This window comes from Lepidochelys olivacea (genome assembly GCF_965140295.1).
Source record: "Lepidochelys olivacea isolate rLepOli2 genome assembly, chromosome: 3".
In the NCBI taxonomy this organism is placed as follows: Eukaryota; Metazoa; Chordata; order Testudines; family Cheloniidae; genus Lepidochelys; species Lepidochelys olivacea.
Window position 1 is genome coordinate 200369595 of NC_140413.1, and position 17610 is coordinate 200387204.

The 17610-nt window shown below is 42.1% G+C and overlaps 1 long non-coding RNA gene across 2 annotated transcripts in view; it reads right to left on the bottom strand.

The window, feature by feature from the left end:
- Positions 1 to 10112: 10112 nt before the first annotated feature.
- LOC311517493 overlaps positions 10113 to 17610 on the bottom strand; it is a 73369-nt gene continuing 65871 nt past the window's right edge. For both annotated transcript variants that reach the window (XR_014710719.1, XR_014710720.1), the window contains exons 4-5: positions 13016 to 13198; positions 10113 to 11354 (exon numbers count right to left, since the gene is read on the bottom strand). This is a non-coding gene — a long non-coding RNA (uncharacterized lncRNA). The remainder of the gene's footprint in view (positions 11355 to 13015; positions 13199 to 17610) is intronic.

Here is a 17610-nt window from a genome sequence, read left to right on the forward strand (position 1 = left end):
CTATTGGATAAGTATGCTGAAGAAAGGATATATAAAAGCCTGTGTAACTTCCTGCTTTGTGTGCAGGATTTGAGATTCTATTCTCCCTGTACCTTGTTTGCAGCTGCAAATAAACTTTTCTGCTTCTCCATTCCGTTGTGATTATTGGGTGATGCACACTGGGCAACGAACCCCTTGCTGTTGCTTGCCTCTGGCACTGGGTGCCGGCAACAACTGGAATCCCAATCTTTCAGAGAGATTGTTTTTCCTTCTTCCTTTTACTCAGATTATTGCATATCACTGAGCTTGGACGCAAGAACATTTTCATTACAGTTGAAACTACCTGGGAAACACCTCTGTCATTGTGCAAGGGAACTAAAGTACATAGTTTACAATAATGTCCCTAGGAAAAGATCCAGTTACCTTGACTTAAGGCACATTTGAAATCTGGACCTTTTAGGATAGATGTTCCCTCTGAGAGAGAGAGTCTCCCAAGATAGTTGGCGAGGATAAAAAAAGTTCCATTTTTGCTATTTTAGGAGAAAGCAATGAATACTGTACATGTATATGCTTTGGATGTGTGCCTGAGTGACACATAGGAAGGCTGTCTGAAGTCCCAGCAGACAGAGAAATTAAATATGAACAGATGGACTAATTCAGTGTAATCCAAATGTGACGGAAACCTGGCTGACTAGAGATGACAAGGTTTGCCTGAATTCAGCACTGGAGCTATAAAAGGCCAGCCCTTTTTCTTTTTTATTAAACCCATCAAATTAATCTTCAGGAGATGAGCGTTGCAGTGGGTTTTGAAGCACTGACCTTTCATTTCCAGAGGCACAGGGGGTCAAGTTGGAATTCAGGGTAGCAGCTCAATACATTTGCTGGTTTCAGTCCAATTCATGATGGAAATTTGCCCCTTTCCCCCAAAACCACTCTGCAGTTCATTGTTAATCATGTGCATTGACCTTATCTGCTGGAAACGAGTCAGAACTAAAATTCTAATGCTGTTGTAGGTCAGTCCTCAGTGCGGTGCTAGTTGTGACCAGTAACAGGCACAGAGCAAGGGGGTAGGAGTCTTTGTCATAGGAGTTCAAGTCAGTCTTGCATTCACCCAGTCGTAATGTTCGGGGTAATCTCTACATGGCATCCAAGTGGGACTGAATTCAGATCCGACAGATCACAGAACACCCCGGCAAAAGGGGAAAAAGAAGACAGACAAGCCATCCAGCCCCAGGCAGAACAGCCAGAAAGCTGCTCAGAGTTAGCAGCAGAACAGCCAGAGAGGACAGGCCTGAAAACACGGAGAGCCTAGAAAGAACAGCTAAAGTGATTCCAGGTCGCAACAGGGAATGAGGACAGGAATCTGAGGGTCACCAAGGCATTCCAGAACACAGGGAGAGAGCTGAAGGGTCTGTTTGGTGGCCTGGACTGCGCAAAGAGCTACAACAGAGAGTTCAGAAATGTGTGATTTGTGCTCACATGAGAACCAACACACCAGAGCCGCTAATGACATCTGCTCTACCAGAAAGACCACGGGAGAAAGTCAAGACTGGCCTTTTCTGTCTGGATAATCCAACCTACTTTTTTGACTGATTAATTTCTCAACATCCATGGAAGTTGCCAGACTGCTCAACACCATGTCAAGTGTACCTGTGGAGGAGAGAAAACCCCTCTTAGCTTGTTTCAGGATTCCAGAGCAAGTCATCTCTGACAATGGTCCTCAGTTTTCCTCTCAGATCTCTAAGAGGTTGGCAGATACCTATGGTTTCATTCATGTCAGCCCCACAGTCCTCAGAGTAATGGTGAAGCAGAACATGCTGTATAGACAATAAACTTCTTTCTAAATCCTGAGATCCTCATCTCACACTGTTGGCATACTGATCAATACCTCCAGCAAATTAATTCAAACCTGTAGAACTGTTGAAGGGAAGGAAGTTGATGTCTGTGATCCCAACCATCCCTTCCCAGCTAAGATCCTTGTTCACCTGACTTCCTGAGACTAGAGAAAAAAGATCTGTATAAAACCAGTCAGAAGAGGGACTTTGACAGGTGCCATAGAGTCAAATCCTTGGAAGTACTGAATCCACGAGATCCCATTTGGGTAAAAGATTCTGAAGAAAAGGGGAAGCAGCCAATATGGTGCAGTATTTTATCCCTCTGGGGCCCAATGTGCAGCCCAGATAGTCACTGAGGAGAAATTTTCCCACATCACAGTTGCAGAGTGGCTGTGGAATCGCTCCAATGAGTTATTGCAGCCCAGTGATGAAATAGCCTTTGAGAGCTCCTACCTATAACTCCTCTTGGGGTGGGGGAGAGGGTCCAGGGAGCTGCACATCTTTTGGCCTCCCTCATCTCAGCAAGCTAGCTAGGACACATGCTTTCTGCCTCTTGCCTCCTTCTCACTGCCCCATATTCAGCCCCATCGTGGGCCATGGAACTACCCCAGTTCTACTGCCAAGAGCCCTTTCACCCATCCCCTATAGAAATGTAGCTGACCAAAAAAAATGGAGGGAAATGAAATATCTCTGCCTGTATTAGAATAATAACTGAGGAAAAATGCACCAAGTGAGATGAATTGGTTAAAATAAATCTCTGACATAGCTTTATAATAGCAGTAGGTGTATTTACTGTAGCCCATCACTTATTCAGATGCAGCCTTGCTTATCTCAACATTCTGTTTTTTTATTGTGTGTAAGAAAATAACTTCTATCCACAACAGGTCCTGGTTATCTTTAATGAAAAATTAGTCCTTCAAAAAGGAAAAACTAGGTCCTCCCTTTGTTGGAGCCTGGCAGTAATTATATTAGCTTATGTTAATTTTGCTTATGTAGCAATGACTATTGTCACAAGATAAATTGGCTTTGCAGTCAAGTTAGTAAATACAATTGTTTAGTTCTACAGGAAGAGGAGAGATACATCTGCCTGCAGGTTGGATGATCTCAGATGTGCTGGGGAGACAGATGTGTTTAATTCCTTAGTTGTGCTACTTCCTAGTGCAATTTCCACAAGAAGCACGTCAGCTAAGGTGGATTGCTATTCAGTAAATCTAAGTGAAAGACTATGTATTTCATATTGCTATGCAGGTTGCAGCCCTCAGTGCACCTGTCTAGAGCAGAACACTACAGAACTGGGGGTGGATACTCAAGTCAGTGTGGATGTTACTCATGACTGGCTTTTGTTTGGCGCTGCATAAAGCACTTCACTGAAGCACACAACCGTGGTGTTCATTTAAATGCTGACTCTTTCAAGAGGGACAGCTATTACAAGGGACATTCTATGTGTGTTTTGACCCACATAGCTAATGAAACAGGTCAGGACAGATATTTATAGACTAAAGCAGTTTGAGTAGAATAGGACTCTGAATTCAGATGCGTAGTTTGGTTTGTCCATGTTTTTACCATTTATTGTTCACTATTTGTCAACATTCATGTGAAAAATGATATTTGCTGTTCATTATTCACCATTCCTCATTTGCTATTCTTTGGTTTAAAATGTTTCAGGCAGCAGAATCCTTATGCTGGGCCTTAAGGGACTACTCCCACAGCACCAATAATGAAGCCCAAAGAGTCCAGGAGAACAAGTTCACTTACACCCAACAGTATGAAAACTATTAGGCCAACCTAATCAGCAAAGACAATCGCAGAATGGAATCTAGAATTATCTGTGAACAAGAGACGTGGGTAAATCTGATGGATAGTTTATTCCGAATGAATAACTGGACCAGGTCTATTATGAACTGGATGGACATAAGTCAGAGGAGGAACAGAAACAATGTAAGATGGAAAAGATCACAGGTCCACCAAGGCCCTGCCTTCCCAACAGGAACTGCCCTTACTACTTGTTAGCTCTCTCCTGTGAGGATAAGATATTTTATTAGAATAATTCGTTTCTGCTAGCACCCGCAAAAGGTGCTAGGCACTGTACAAATATAAAAGATGACATGGTGCCGATTCCCAGCCCCAAAGAGCTTACTATCTAAAAATACTCTTAAGGGCCTGATCCAAAGCTCACTAGAGTCAATGGGAGTGTTTTTCCATTGACTTCACTAGGCTTTGGATCAAGCCCTAAATATTTATCTATTTCAGATTTCACTTTGTTGAGATTCAGTTCCGCATCCCAGAGGGAGGGCTACTCCATATACTAAAAAATGTATTTGAGCATAACCCCCGAGCATGCTCAAATAAATAAATTTGTTAGTCTCTAAGGTGCCACAAGTCCTCCTTTTCTTTTTGGGGATACAGACTAACACGGCTGCTACTCTGAAACCTGTCCATATACTAATAAACCCTTGAGCTACAAAAGAAATGTATCTCTCCCCTCCCCCCATCTCAGATTGTTCTCTTCAGTGGTATCAGATACTGTAGAGAGATTGGCTTCCCTTTGTCTCCCCTATAATATTTATATATCGGCATCAGCTCAGCTTTCCTTAGTGCTGGGCCTTTCTTTGTAGAACTATCCTTCCACTCCACAAGTTAGTGTTCTCCCTCTCTTTGTGTCTTCAGCAAAATCAACCTCGAATAGGAGTGGTGCTCCTTTTGGGATGTATAACTGATGACTTACTGCTTCCTCTAGTGGTGGCTAACACTGTGTGACAGTGGAAGGCACACTACTTCACATGTATTTAATATCTCACTCAAATATAGGCTCCCATTCTGCGTGAAGGGAATGTTCGAAAATGTAATTTCTTGCCATTTTTAAACAAGGATTTTATCCCGGGTGCTCTTTTATAAACTATTCGTCCTACCCTAGAATTCAATGGGTCATAAGCAGAAGCCAGAATTGTTCCACTTGAAAAGCTGCTGAGAAAAGACCGTTTGAGCCAATGTAAAAAGAGCTATGTGGTAAACCTGTCACTGCACGAGGGAAGTAGTGCTTAAGAGAGATTTTTTTCCAACACAATTGTCTTTTTGAACTTTTATTGAGGATTACGATTGCAAGAGTTCTTCAGCGACACACAATAGAAGACATTTTTCTAGGATTTTAATGTATATTCATAGTTAGCTAAGAGCCAGAGCCCTGATCATTAATTCTTATTTCCAACACTTACGGAATGGAATTTCAGTGCATCCCCCTTTAGGTGAACCTTATTAGAGGGTAAAATTTATCTCGGTGGGGACTTGTAGCATAATCACACTGGCATTTGATGTGGTCATAAAGATGCATCTGACTGCCTTTGCCTTCTTACCTTGCAGTAGCGCATAGTCCTGCAATTCCCCATTCCTGCCTCACAACCCAATATGGGTTTGAAATTACCATAAATAGTGTGTTATGCTGATGGATTTTGGCTGTTACTTGTGCTCTTGAGGGGGATTGCTTTACTCAGCTTGGTTATGAAAAATGAACTGGATTCGAGGGAGGGAGAGAGGACCGAACGTGCAGCCTGTTGCCAATCAGCATTGGGCATTAAAAACCTGCACCCGGAATGCTTCCCTGCTCGTGAGCTGTTGTCCATTAGCAGTTTTTTCCAGAAAGCATGCACTGACCGATGACGCTCCACTGAGTAATTTACCGTTGGAAACTAGTGACTGTCTAGCAGCTGCTTGCCTCCATTTTTGATAGTCTCCTCCACTGTAGTGGTGTTTGTTTATCAGAGAAGAATCAGCTGTGGAAGAGCCCATTGCATAGGGCAAGTTGACACCCGGCGCTGTGCCACAAGGGTCATTACTGATTAGTGCCAGGTAGATGGCTCGGCAGAAAACTGAGCCGGCTCCAACTGGAGTTCAAGTCCGCTGAACCCTGCGGCTGTGTGTTCAGTTCTGCCAGCAATAGGTCAGATCCTCACATCCAGCAAGTTATGCTCAAAGCTCAGCCCAGGTGGTGGTGGTGAGGCAAAGACACCTTTATGCTTGCCCTAATCCTGGAGCAGCTGGAAGCTATTACTGGCCATTTAACTTAGGTTAGAGGTGCCACAGGTCTGTTGTGATCTATGCTGGCTCATCGTGGCCTCGTAAGAACAGTTACGTTGTCGGTGATTGCTGGGGTGCAGTACACTCTGGTTTCCACCCATTATGTGCCCTGGAAAGTCAGTTGTGGGGAGTGGATGGTATAGAACCAGCTATAACTATGCCGGTTCTATCCCCATACTGGGGGAACCCTCAACTGCCCTATTAAGGCAGCTTTCTAGCTGGATCCCTGGTGCCTTAGACGAGGATTAAAGGGACCAGAGAGAGGAATGAGGTTCTGGCCCATATTACTATGAAGATGCCTGAGAAAATGAGGCTTGGGCTAGTGGCTTACACACTGGGAACAAGATCAAGGTAGATGGGGAACAAGCTGCATGCTAGTCCTGCGTCTGTCTTTGGCTCTCTCTATGGTGCCAAGCGAGTCATTTAGGCTAAAGCTTTCAAAATTGGAATGGCTAAAGTGAGGCACCTGAAGTGGCCTGATGTTCAGAGCTCCCAGTGGCTTTACGTAATGAAACATATTTGCAGTGGGATGCCAAGGTGGTTCCAAGGTCATGCAGCTTTCTCCACGCCCACGCCTCCCCTTCTCTGCCCTGGGCGCCCTTGGGGTAGCTTGTTGCCACTCCTGGCTCAGAGTGGGAACCATTGATTTGCCCTCTCTGCTGTTTTTACCCCAGAGTTCATCCTCTCAAGTCGACATCCCCATTTTTTCATAGGGGGAAGGCCCTTAGGGGATCAGAACTGCTGTATACATGCTTGTCTCTGAGTTTGTATCTTGATGCAATGACAGTTGCATTACCCGTTGAAGCACATGTTGATGGCATCGCATCATACTGCTGACCCCAAAGAGCCCATTCATTACTTCAATACCCTAATCCCAAAGAAGACCATTTAGGTGTCTGGGTTCAGATTTGCTGAACTTGTTTTGGTAACACCCAACAATCTTTGGCTTTTCCCACTGTTCCTCTCTAGGTAAAAGATGAATGTTCCTGGCAAATTCCATGCATGAGCAACTAAATGAGGACATTATTATGGACATCAGGCTAAGAAAAGGTATAAGGAAATCTGGGGCTGACTACAGTAAATGCTGCTTTAGCCCATACCTGAGGCCAAATCCCACCCTGGCCAGCTCAGTTGAGATAGAACATGCAAAGACCCACTTGTGCTTTTTGGTTCAGGAATCCTGTTTGCCAAGATGGAAGCCTGGAGGGCATCTACTGGGACAAACTTTGGGGTACTCTCTTGAGCACTAGGGAGAGATTTTGCCCTAGTGTTACATGGAGAAAGGACACTGTACACTTATTTGTACTTCAGTGGTGGCTAGTGTCCCCTCCTGAGATCAGAGGCTCATTCTGCCAAGTGATTTACATACACATCCTACAGCATTTACTATCTAGACAAGACTGTCAAAGGGTGGGAGAAAGAGAGTATTATTTTCCCCATTCTACAGCTGGGGAAACTGAGGCACAGAGGCTTCAGTTCAGGAAGGGACTGAACCCTTAGATAACTTTGAGCATGAGAGTAGGCTCTTTGACTTCCCATGCTTAAGGCTAAGATTTTTGTCATGGGTATTTTTAGTAAAAGTCACAGACAGGACACGGGCAATAAACAATAAAATCACGGTCATATACACACAGTAATGCAGTTTTCACTACATCAGTACAGAAGCTTTTAAATTACCTATTAAACCTTATATAATTTTGACTGCTGACAAGATTAATTGTTAGAGTGGAAAATGGTCATTTAGGAACACTTAAAGCCTTCCACGATTCTGAAATAGCATGTTGTACATCGCCAGGTTGTCATCTTTGATTGAGCATCTGCCATCTCGCAAGATATTTCTTTGTGAGACGAAAATGGTCTCTCGCAATCCGCACAGTTAATGGGCACCAATCAGCACCTCAGGGCTATTACAGCCAGGCTTGGAAAGCGATCTTTTAAGTTGTACCAAAATTCCACAAGGTCAAGGCACTTCATTTTAGAAACTGCACCGCCATCACTCCAAAACTCAGCTTTTGCCAACTCATTGTCTTTAAACATGGGAATAGACTCAAATACATTTAGTGATGGAAGGTCAAGAAGTTTGGTCTGATTGGGATCAAACACTCAGCAGACAAAAAAAACAAACTGGCAGCAGGTTGACTCATAGACATTAAGGTCAGAAGGGACCATCATGATCATCTAGTCTGATCTCCTGCACAATGCAGGCCACAGAATCTCACCTACCCACTCCTGCGATAAACCTCTCACCTATGTCTGAGCTATTGAAGTCCTCAGATCATGGTTTAAAGACTTCAAGGTGCAGAGAATCCTCCAGCAAGTGACCCATGCCCCACACTGCAGGGGAAGGCGAAACCCCCCCCCAGTGCCTCTTCCAATCTTCCCTGGAGGAAAATTTCTTCCCGACCCCAAATATGGCGATTAGCTGAACCCTGAGCATGTGGGCAAGATTCACCAGCCAGATATCGTTCAGAACCAGTCATGTAGGCTTTGATTTTCAGCGCTGTTTTTGTGAAGGGCTCTCTTAGCTATCAGGTTGTCAGTCATGCCACTGAAGGACTTTGCCCCACTGGCAAGATCAGCCAAATCATTTGCCACCTTATGCAATCTGATTTCTGGTTTCCATAAGCAAGGAGAGTTGCCGTTATTCTCTGTCCAAACGCTTCGATGGACGCAATATGTGCTTTAATTTCCATTGAGTTAATTAAAGTGACCACATCTTCAGCAGATGAACTGCAGCTTTGCTCCTTCTCCTCTTTAAAAAAAAAATCCACGTAATTCTGCACGTGGCAGGTCTGAAAAGGGACAGCTTCAAACCAGCTGTTCTACCGTGTAATTACTGGGGAAGGTGGAATTTCAGGCATTTTCCCTTTTTCCTGCAACGATTGATGGACCCGTGCTTTGCGAACAGGGCAGGCAGTGAATGCACGTTTTACAGCAATGCCGAGTTCTTTTACTTTTCCAAATGGTTTTTCTCCAGGTATCACCCACTAAGCTGAGAAGAATTGCAGTGCGTGTTACATGCACCAGATTCAGAAAAAGTGCTTTGAGGCTACGTTCCCAGGTTTTGTTTGGATATGTAGCATTGTCAGTGACAAAAGAAGTGACTTTATCAAAAGCAATTCCGTATTTCTGAACTGACTGCCCAAGCCCCACCATCCCAGGCTGACGTTGTGGAGCTCACAAAAAATCACAGAATCCATCACCTCCATGGCCAACTCTTAGCCTTACCCATGCTTAAAGTTAGGCATGTGCTAAAGTACCTTCCTGAATCAGGGCCAGAAAGATTAAGTGACTTGGCTGAGGTCACACAGAAAGCCTGTGGCATAGCCAGAAACCAGATCTTCTGAATCAAAGTCCAGTGCCATAAACAGAAGACCTTCTCCCCTTCCTCTTTGTCATCTAGCCCTTGGTGCTTATCTGATTTAACACAATTCACTCTAAGTACTGTATCGAAAAGGGAACGTTACAATGGTGGTGAAGGGGGTCAGAGGCTGGGAGGGAGAGGAATTAGGGTTGACATTTTATGTCTTTTAAAAGTCTGACCTTTTGGAAATATCACTGTGTACTTTTTAAATATTAATAAAGGCACTAGCTGTTAGAAGGCGGAGTGGCTGTTGTCGGGGGGGTGACCTTTCATTGAAGTAAAAGAAAATTGACAGTTTTATTAGCTGTAGAGCACTGCAAATGAAAATTAATAAATAAATAAATAAATAAAAGCTGCCACTGTAATTTAGCTAAACTAGCTCCATTCTGTAAATGAATCTGAATATAAGGTTAAGTTGCAATGTTGCTGCAGGCTCAGTTCATACCTCAGCCCAGATTCAATTCCTGGCTAGCCTCAGGTTTGGGAAGATACAGTATTTCTATGTTCGACATTCTTTACAACAAAGGCTTTGTTTGCCAGAGGTTAGAGCAGGGAAAAAGGTACCCTAGCTGTTATGCTAGTGCTATCAGTGAGTCATTGGTAAGTCACGTCTCCTATTTGTGCCACAGTTTCCTCATTTGTACAACGGATATAACAGAGTTAAAAATTGTATTCGAGCTAATGTTAAAATTAATTAATACCTAAGTTAAGAAAAGAGTGTCTGTACATCTGGGTACAGTGCTTAAATTTTCCAAAAGTACAAAGATTGGTTTAAAAGTAATACAATACACACAGTACATAATCAGCAACCCAAATAAGATTAATAAATTTAATGATACAATTTAGATATTAGTATCCTAAATATTCGGGTACATCACTCATGGAAAAGTTATACAGAGAGTTGGTTGTGGAAAGCAAATATAGCAATGAGTGCAGATTGTCCCTTAGTAATTGAGCATTTAGGATAGGTTGTCCCTTAGTAGATATTATTCATCAGAGAAGTATTTCAGTTACTTTCCAATTTTGCTTCTCATTGGCACTCCAGCTTATCTCTCCTGGTATTGCCGATGTCCAGCAATGTGTTCTAGGTAGATATCCCTCGACCACCTGATGATGTCCGACACCATGAGTTGCCACATCAGCCAAGTGTAGCGCTGACCAATTCCACATTTTTGCAATACTTGCTCGTTACTGGGGTGCCATGTGCCCAGGGATCTGATGATCAGTGCATGAGTTTGAACCTGGTAACCCCTAGCTCTCAAGGTGTCAGCCAGAGGGGAGGTATTTCTCCGGCTTTCGAGATGGGGAGTCACAGAAGGCCGGGGTCCTGTTTTCAAAGGGAACTGTGATGTCCATCATGATGATCCTCTGGTTGGTGGTGATGACATCCAGTCGCAGTTGGCTGTCCATTCCGGGGATGGCGGAGTTCATGGCCATCTTCCCTATGAGTGGCGGGATGGCTCAGAGTAGGGGATTCTAGATGGTGTTGTGGTGCAGCTGCCAGGCTGTAGAATGGGACTTGCAATTACACAAGACATGGGGTAGCGTCTCGTTGGCATAGCCGCACTTCCTGCATTGCTTGTCCCAATTCCCAAGGCGGACGGCTCTGTTCAGCGGGACACAGTTGAGCCAGGCCCTGTGGATGAACCTCAAGTCAGCAAATCAGGTGAAGTTCTCCATGTAGCATCCTTCTGTTGAAGAGCAGATGAGATGACGTTTATCCTGGCTGTGATGTCCCAAAGGTCATCCTCGAGGTGCAAGATCTCCCTGCAGCAGCATCTCCACGGGGTTTTTTTTTTCAAGGAAAAGTCACTTTTCCCATCAGTGCTGCTCATCTACAACATCCTGGAAGCGCTGAGGGTCTTCTTAGAGGCTGTTTCCCGATGGGTGTTCCATGGAGCAGCAGTAGTCAAAGCAGCGGTTGAAGAATTCTGTGGAATTGCTCAATCTGTTGCCGTCTTGTAGGTCTGTCCTGGAGTCTCCAAAACAGCATGAAGATCTTCTTTTGAAACAGCAGTAATAGATTTCATCTTCAAACAGTAGTCTTCTTCAGGATAGCAAGTCGAGGCTTCCAGTAGGTGCAGTGTTCTGCCTCAGTAATTAAACTGGTAAGAACAGATTTACAATTTTTGTTGAAGCTAATGTTAAAATTATATAATACACAGGTTAAGGAACGAGTGTCTGTACATCTGGGTATAGTACTTAGGCTATTCACAAATACAAAGTTTGGCTTAAAAGTCATAAGATACATATAGTACATAATCTCAAATTACCAAATTTAGGTGAATAAATTTAACAATAGGTTTCAGAGTAGCAGCCGTGTTAGTCTGTATTCACAAAAAGAAAAGGAGTACTTGTGGCACCTTACAGACTAACCAATTTATTTGAGCATAAGCTTCCGATGCATCCGATGAAGTGAGCTGTAGCTCATGAAAGCTCATGCTCAAATAAATTGGTTAGTCTCTAAGCTGCCACAAGTACTCCTTATATTTGTGTGTGTGTGTTGAGAGCTACATGTCACAGGCTGAGGCAAAAATATTAACCTCAATGATACTAGTTGAAGGAGATGGTTCAGTATGTCTAATGTCATCCTCGGAGAACCTTAGTCCTGCCAAAACACAGTAGAGTCTTATTCTCCTCTGACTTCAGTTTTACACCAGTGTAACTCCAGTGATTTCAGTGGAGGTACTACTAATTTACACTGGCGTAAAGGAGAGGAGGAGCAGACCTTTTATACTTTTGAAATCTGTGCTTCCTATTTTCTCTGCTGCTCCGCCCCCTTCTCTGCAGGTCCTACTGATTCCATGCTCGCTGCTGCTGTTCAGAGCAAAATCGGCACTTCCAGTCAAGTCATTTATACGTCATCCTCTTGTGTCTTGAAAAGATTTAACTCTCATAATCCTGGATGCTAGCAGCTGAATTCCTGCCCTCCTGTGCACCTTTTTTCCTCTTTTGCTCCTTCTCAACAACCTTAACCCTCCTCTCTCCTTTTTTTTTTATATGTTTCTCTCGTACTCTTCAACTTTCTCTTGGGTCCTCTCCTCTTTATCTATGAACTTCTCATCACATCATCTACATTGCAATCAATGGATAGGGCACTGGATTGGGACACACAAGAAGTGGGTTCTGGTTTCTGGCTCTGCTATTGACCTTCTCTCTGACCTTTGGCAAATGACTTCTTATCTCTGTGCCTCTATTTCCCCTCCTAGTCTTTGTCATCTATTTTGATTGTAAGCTCTTCAGGGCAGAGAATCTCTCTCTTATTAAGCATCAGAGGGGTAGCTGTGTTAGTCTAGATCTGTAAAAGTGGCAAAGAGTCCTGTGGCACCTCATAGACTAACAGATGTATTGGAGCATGAGCTTTCGTGGGTGAATACCCACTTCATCCAACGAAGTGGGTATTCACCCACGAAAGCTCATGCTCCAATATGTCTGTTAGTCTATAAGGTGCTGTAAGGGACTGCGGAAGACTCTGTGACGGCCTAGCTAGGGAAGAACGCTTTCTCGTGCAGACAGTTACTATCGGTCAGTGTCGGACATGAGGAACTGGTCGAAACCAGTCCTCAACTGGCCCTCGTGTGGCCCCTTGCCAGTAAAGGAGCACAACCCCTTAGTAATTATACATGAGCTGATAATGTTAAGTGTATATTAATGCCTGCTTTCCACCCCTTCGTTGGACGCCGTCCCACGCATTGCTCCGGTGCGCTGGGCTCTCCGCCTCTGTGACAGCAATGCTTGGAGTCCCCGTTGCGGGTGTGTCACTTACCTTCAATAAAGCCAACAATTCGCCGCTTTGCTGCGTTTGAGCCTCGCTTTTTCGGAGCACCCCTGGCAGGCCTCCCGGGCCTAGAACAGAACAGGTGCCACAGGACTCTTTCTCTCTCACTAGGCATTTGTACAAAGCCTCGCACAACGGAAGCCATATCTCAACTGGAGTCTTTAGGTGCTACTGAAATACAAATTAAAGTAATTATTGGTTAAAGCTGTCTGCATTCCTCTGGTGTCTGAAGATACTGTGTCCTGCTTTCTCTCATTGTGTGTCCCATAATTGGGCAGGTGGAGTTAAAGAGAAGCATAAACAAGAAAGGGCATTTGAAGAAACTTTTAGTCCTTCCATCAGGCTTTCAGGGTGACTGAAATAACTAGAAGATCCTATGATATCTTAGCCAAAAATAAGTGACTGATATGTGCCTAACAGATCTATGTTTTGATATTAACCACACTGGCATGCAGTTTTTTTTTTTTTAATGTTCAAAGTCTATTTGATTAAATCTCAGAGCAGAAAGACAACTGGCACTTCAAGACAACGAACTGCAACTAAATCACACTGTTTGATTTAAGTTTTCAAAATGTTAATAATAAAATAATTACTTGATTTTCAGTTCCTGATGTTTCCTGTGGAATAATTTTCATAGACTGCTTTAGCTCATGAAAGCACATGGGCCCAGATCCTCAGAAGTATTGAGGCTTTGAATGGAAACTTCTATTGATTTCACATGCTAGTTCACATAAGACATCAATTTGAATCAAGCACAAGGGAAAAATCTGGGCACAAGAATATGAATACATAAGAGAGGGAGCAGAGTGTAGAGTGAAACCGTTTTAGGGAGACATTTAAATCCTCATTGGGGAAAGAATCTAGATGCACTTCAGTATTTTGTGTATAGCCACAAACTCCAGACATGAAGAAAAAGGCATGGGAATTAAAAAGGAATATAGAAAACTAAGGCAACATCTCAAAAAGAACACACCAGCTCTCTTGCTGTTTGGCTCTCTCTGTTTTTTAGGGGTTCACAATTTTCCTGCTATTTATGTACAGGCGTGATTACCTGCCCTTTCCTAGTTACTATAAGCAGCCAGTCCACATCGAAGTCCAGTAAAAAGAATAACTTAAAATACAATATAAATCCAGATTTATAAGTATTTATTAATGACTTAAAACCACTATCTGAAAGGACGGATAAATCAATAGCAATGGATATAAAGGTATTGATAACTGATAATCCATACATTTAAAATATGGAAAAAATAGCTTACATTTAGTAATAGTGAGATACATGGAATGGAGCTCCAAGATCTCTACTTGACACTGAACATAGTCATCATATCTGCAGTGGTATATACAACGAGTCTACAAATATTTTCCTTAAAATTTTTACCTCTCTCAATTCCTAAGATTTTTAAAAGATCATCATTTCCTTCTCTCCATTTGCCACAAGCCCCAACAATGAGACCAAAGAAGTGGACGTTTGTACCTCCCATTAGTTTCTTAATATCTTCCTCCAATTCGAGGTAATAGGTGACTTTCTCTTTGTGGACTTTCTCCAGACTATCGGCATTATCCTCCCAGCAAATTGTGACATCTACCACCACCGCAATATGTCCTTTTAAAAAAACAATATCTGGCTTTCTCAAATTTCCTTCTTTAGTTCTTAGGTGAGGTTCTACAATTGATTTCCACCCCAATTTACACACTTTATCTACTACTGTGAAAACTACCCTATTATGTCTTCTTATCCTAGCCTCTTTAGTTTTAAAACATTGTCCCGGTATGTGTGGTATTGTCTCTAACCTTACCACACCATCTACAGGAGGCCTTTAATCCTTCTCTACCTCTTTCCAACGTTTGTCTTGTAGGGTAAACATTGGCCCTAAGTTGTAATATGTCAATTAGTGAGGAGGATCTAACCATACAAGATATTTTCAAAATTGAATTACAAATTACATCGTTCTTAAAATACTTAATATCTACCCCCTGACACCTCAACCCACACCATCTAAAAATTCCTCCTCCCTCCATTTCTGCACCAAGAACCAATATTTTATCTACTAGATTTTCTCCAGCATATAGATAGGATAAATCTATCCAATTATCTTTAGATACAATATGTCTTCTCCACTTGCATTAACCATATTTAGTGCACAAATACCCAACATGCTTATCTGCAAGTCCTCCATCTCTTCCCCTTGCATAAAATAATCCATCGGCGGTACATTGTGGGAGACGTAAAATCTGTTTTACTATTTTCCTAACTAAAACATCCAACTCATGTAAAAGATAAAAAGGAGGCTCAATTAAAAGTAAATTATAAAATAGCCTTGGTAAAATATATGTTTGTAAAATCCTCGGTTTTTGGACTGGTTTAAGAGGAGCCTTGCTTAAGTTCTTGCTCCGTTCAATCAATTTGTCCTTAAGAGACAATCCTCCAATCCCTATCTAAGGATCTATCCTTGCACCCAAATACTTTTCGAATTCTCCTGGCTGTACATAATCAATAATTTCAGTACCCTGTCTCCAATTATCCTTGGGATTAATCACATCAGTTTTGTATTTTGCGAGTATGTGAAATCCCTTAGTTTTTTTCACATTAACCCAAAGATTAGTATTTCTACAGAAACATTCTAAAATTGCTAGATTTTTGGCCATCCCTTGATACAACCCACTTAAAATTGCCATGTCGTCGGCAAATGCCAACGACATGACACTATTTCCTTGAACGTAAAACCCAGAGCCCTCTGTTTCCAACCTAGTTAATAAAGGATCCATGGCAATATTGAATAAAATAGGAGATAAAGGGTCTCCTTGCTTAACCCCACTCCTAATTAAAATAGATGCAGTGCTCTTTTCACCCATCCAAACCCTTGTGGTGCAATTATCATAGAGGTCCCCTATAATTTCTATAAAGTGCTCATCTATCCCAAACCTTCTCAGGCTGGACGTAATATGTCCATGTCCCACCGAATCAAATGCCTTTGCCAAATCCACAAATACAATAGCTAATTCCTCTCCATTTCGCTTTGCCCCCTTTATTGAATTGTTTAAAATTGAGATATTCTCTTCACATCCAGGAGCGGAGATAAAACCTTTTCATCTATTGCAGATTTTGACTGCAGTCATTAATCTTTTAGCTAAAATTTTCGTATACAGTTGTATCTACATAGAACCTATTGTTAATGGCCTCCAGGAGGATACTTTCTTTAATTCTTCCTTAATTCATGTTTTAGGAATTAAAATTGTTCTATTTTCTTTAAAAACATCAGGGACCTGACTATTTAAAGACCATATATTAAAAATTCTCATGAGAATTAAGGAATCCAGATTAAAAATATCACATAAATTGTTTACTGTAATTTTATCTGGGCCAGGGGCACTATCTTTGTGAATTTCTCTCAGGGCCTCCCTAATTTCATCCACAGAAATAGGACTCATTAATAAATCATTATCTGCTCTCTCTGTGGCCGGGGGCCATCCTACAGTACTTCCATGTCCAATCTTTTCTAATATATCTACATAGTATGACTCAATATCTTTAAGGGGAATATTACATTTAGCCCTATCTGGTTCCCCCATGATAATACGTGCTAATCTTCTTTTATCCTTAACAAATAACTGTTGGTAAAATTTGTACCTAGCCTTCTTAGTGGCATATCTCCGAATAGAGTTAGACTGTCTCTTTCTATCACCCACCCCTCTATTCCCTTTTCTATTATTATTATCCATCTCCTGTTGTTCCTCACATCTACTAATATCTATCTCTATCAACGAATTACACACCTTCTCCACCATTGCCCATCCAACTGATTTAGTCTGATTTTCCTTCAATAAAATTTCAATCTCCTCTAAGCTATTCAATATTTCTCCAGCTTTCCTACTTTGTCTCCCGTGCCTACATACCTTCCCCATCTTGTCCACATATGGATGCTCCTTTAGTGGCAAAATTCTTTCTCTCGGGGGCGGAACTTCCAGTATATTCTCTTCAACCCTATCTACCTCTCCTGCTTCATCAATATCTCTATCTTTCTTGATCTTTCTCTTAGCCAATTCACAGCTTTTATCAGAAATTTGTTTGTTGGTCTTTGTTTTTAATTTGCTTTCAATGCACTTATTAATATTCCTTTTTCCTAGATATTTGGTCTCCAATCGAATAAGCAGCTCAATCTCATGATCCATTGAGATCGAGAACAAATTGACTCTCTGGCCTTACTCTTAGCTGTTATGTTCTCTTTTCTCTGTTCATTTCTAATAGCGGGGTGTCTATCTCTACAATGCTGGCTTAAGCCCGATTTAATATGAAAAGTCATTCTACAACTTGAGAAGGTATAGCCCTTCACCAGGGTATCCACCTCCTTGGGCACGCATTTGGGGTAGTGGCATGCTATATTGTGGAATTGAGAGGACTTTCCACACTTTTTGCAGACCACTCTTATGGCCTTGCTTTTATGTACAACATTAATGTGTTTTGCCCATTTTCCAAATGTTGCTAAAATCTGCGGGCAAATTGGACAATTAAAACAATCGATGGGATATTCTAGATAAAAAAACTGTCTTTCCATGAGTTACTATTTAATAAATTTGGTAAA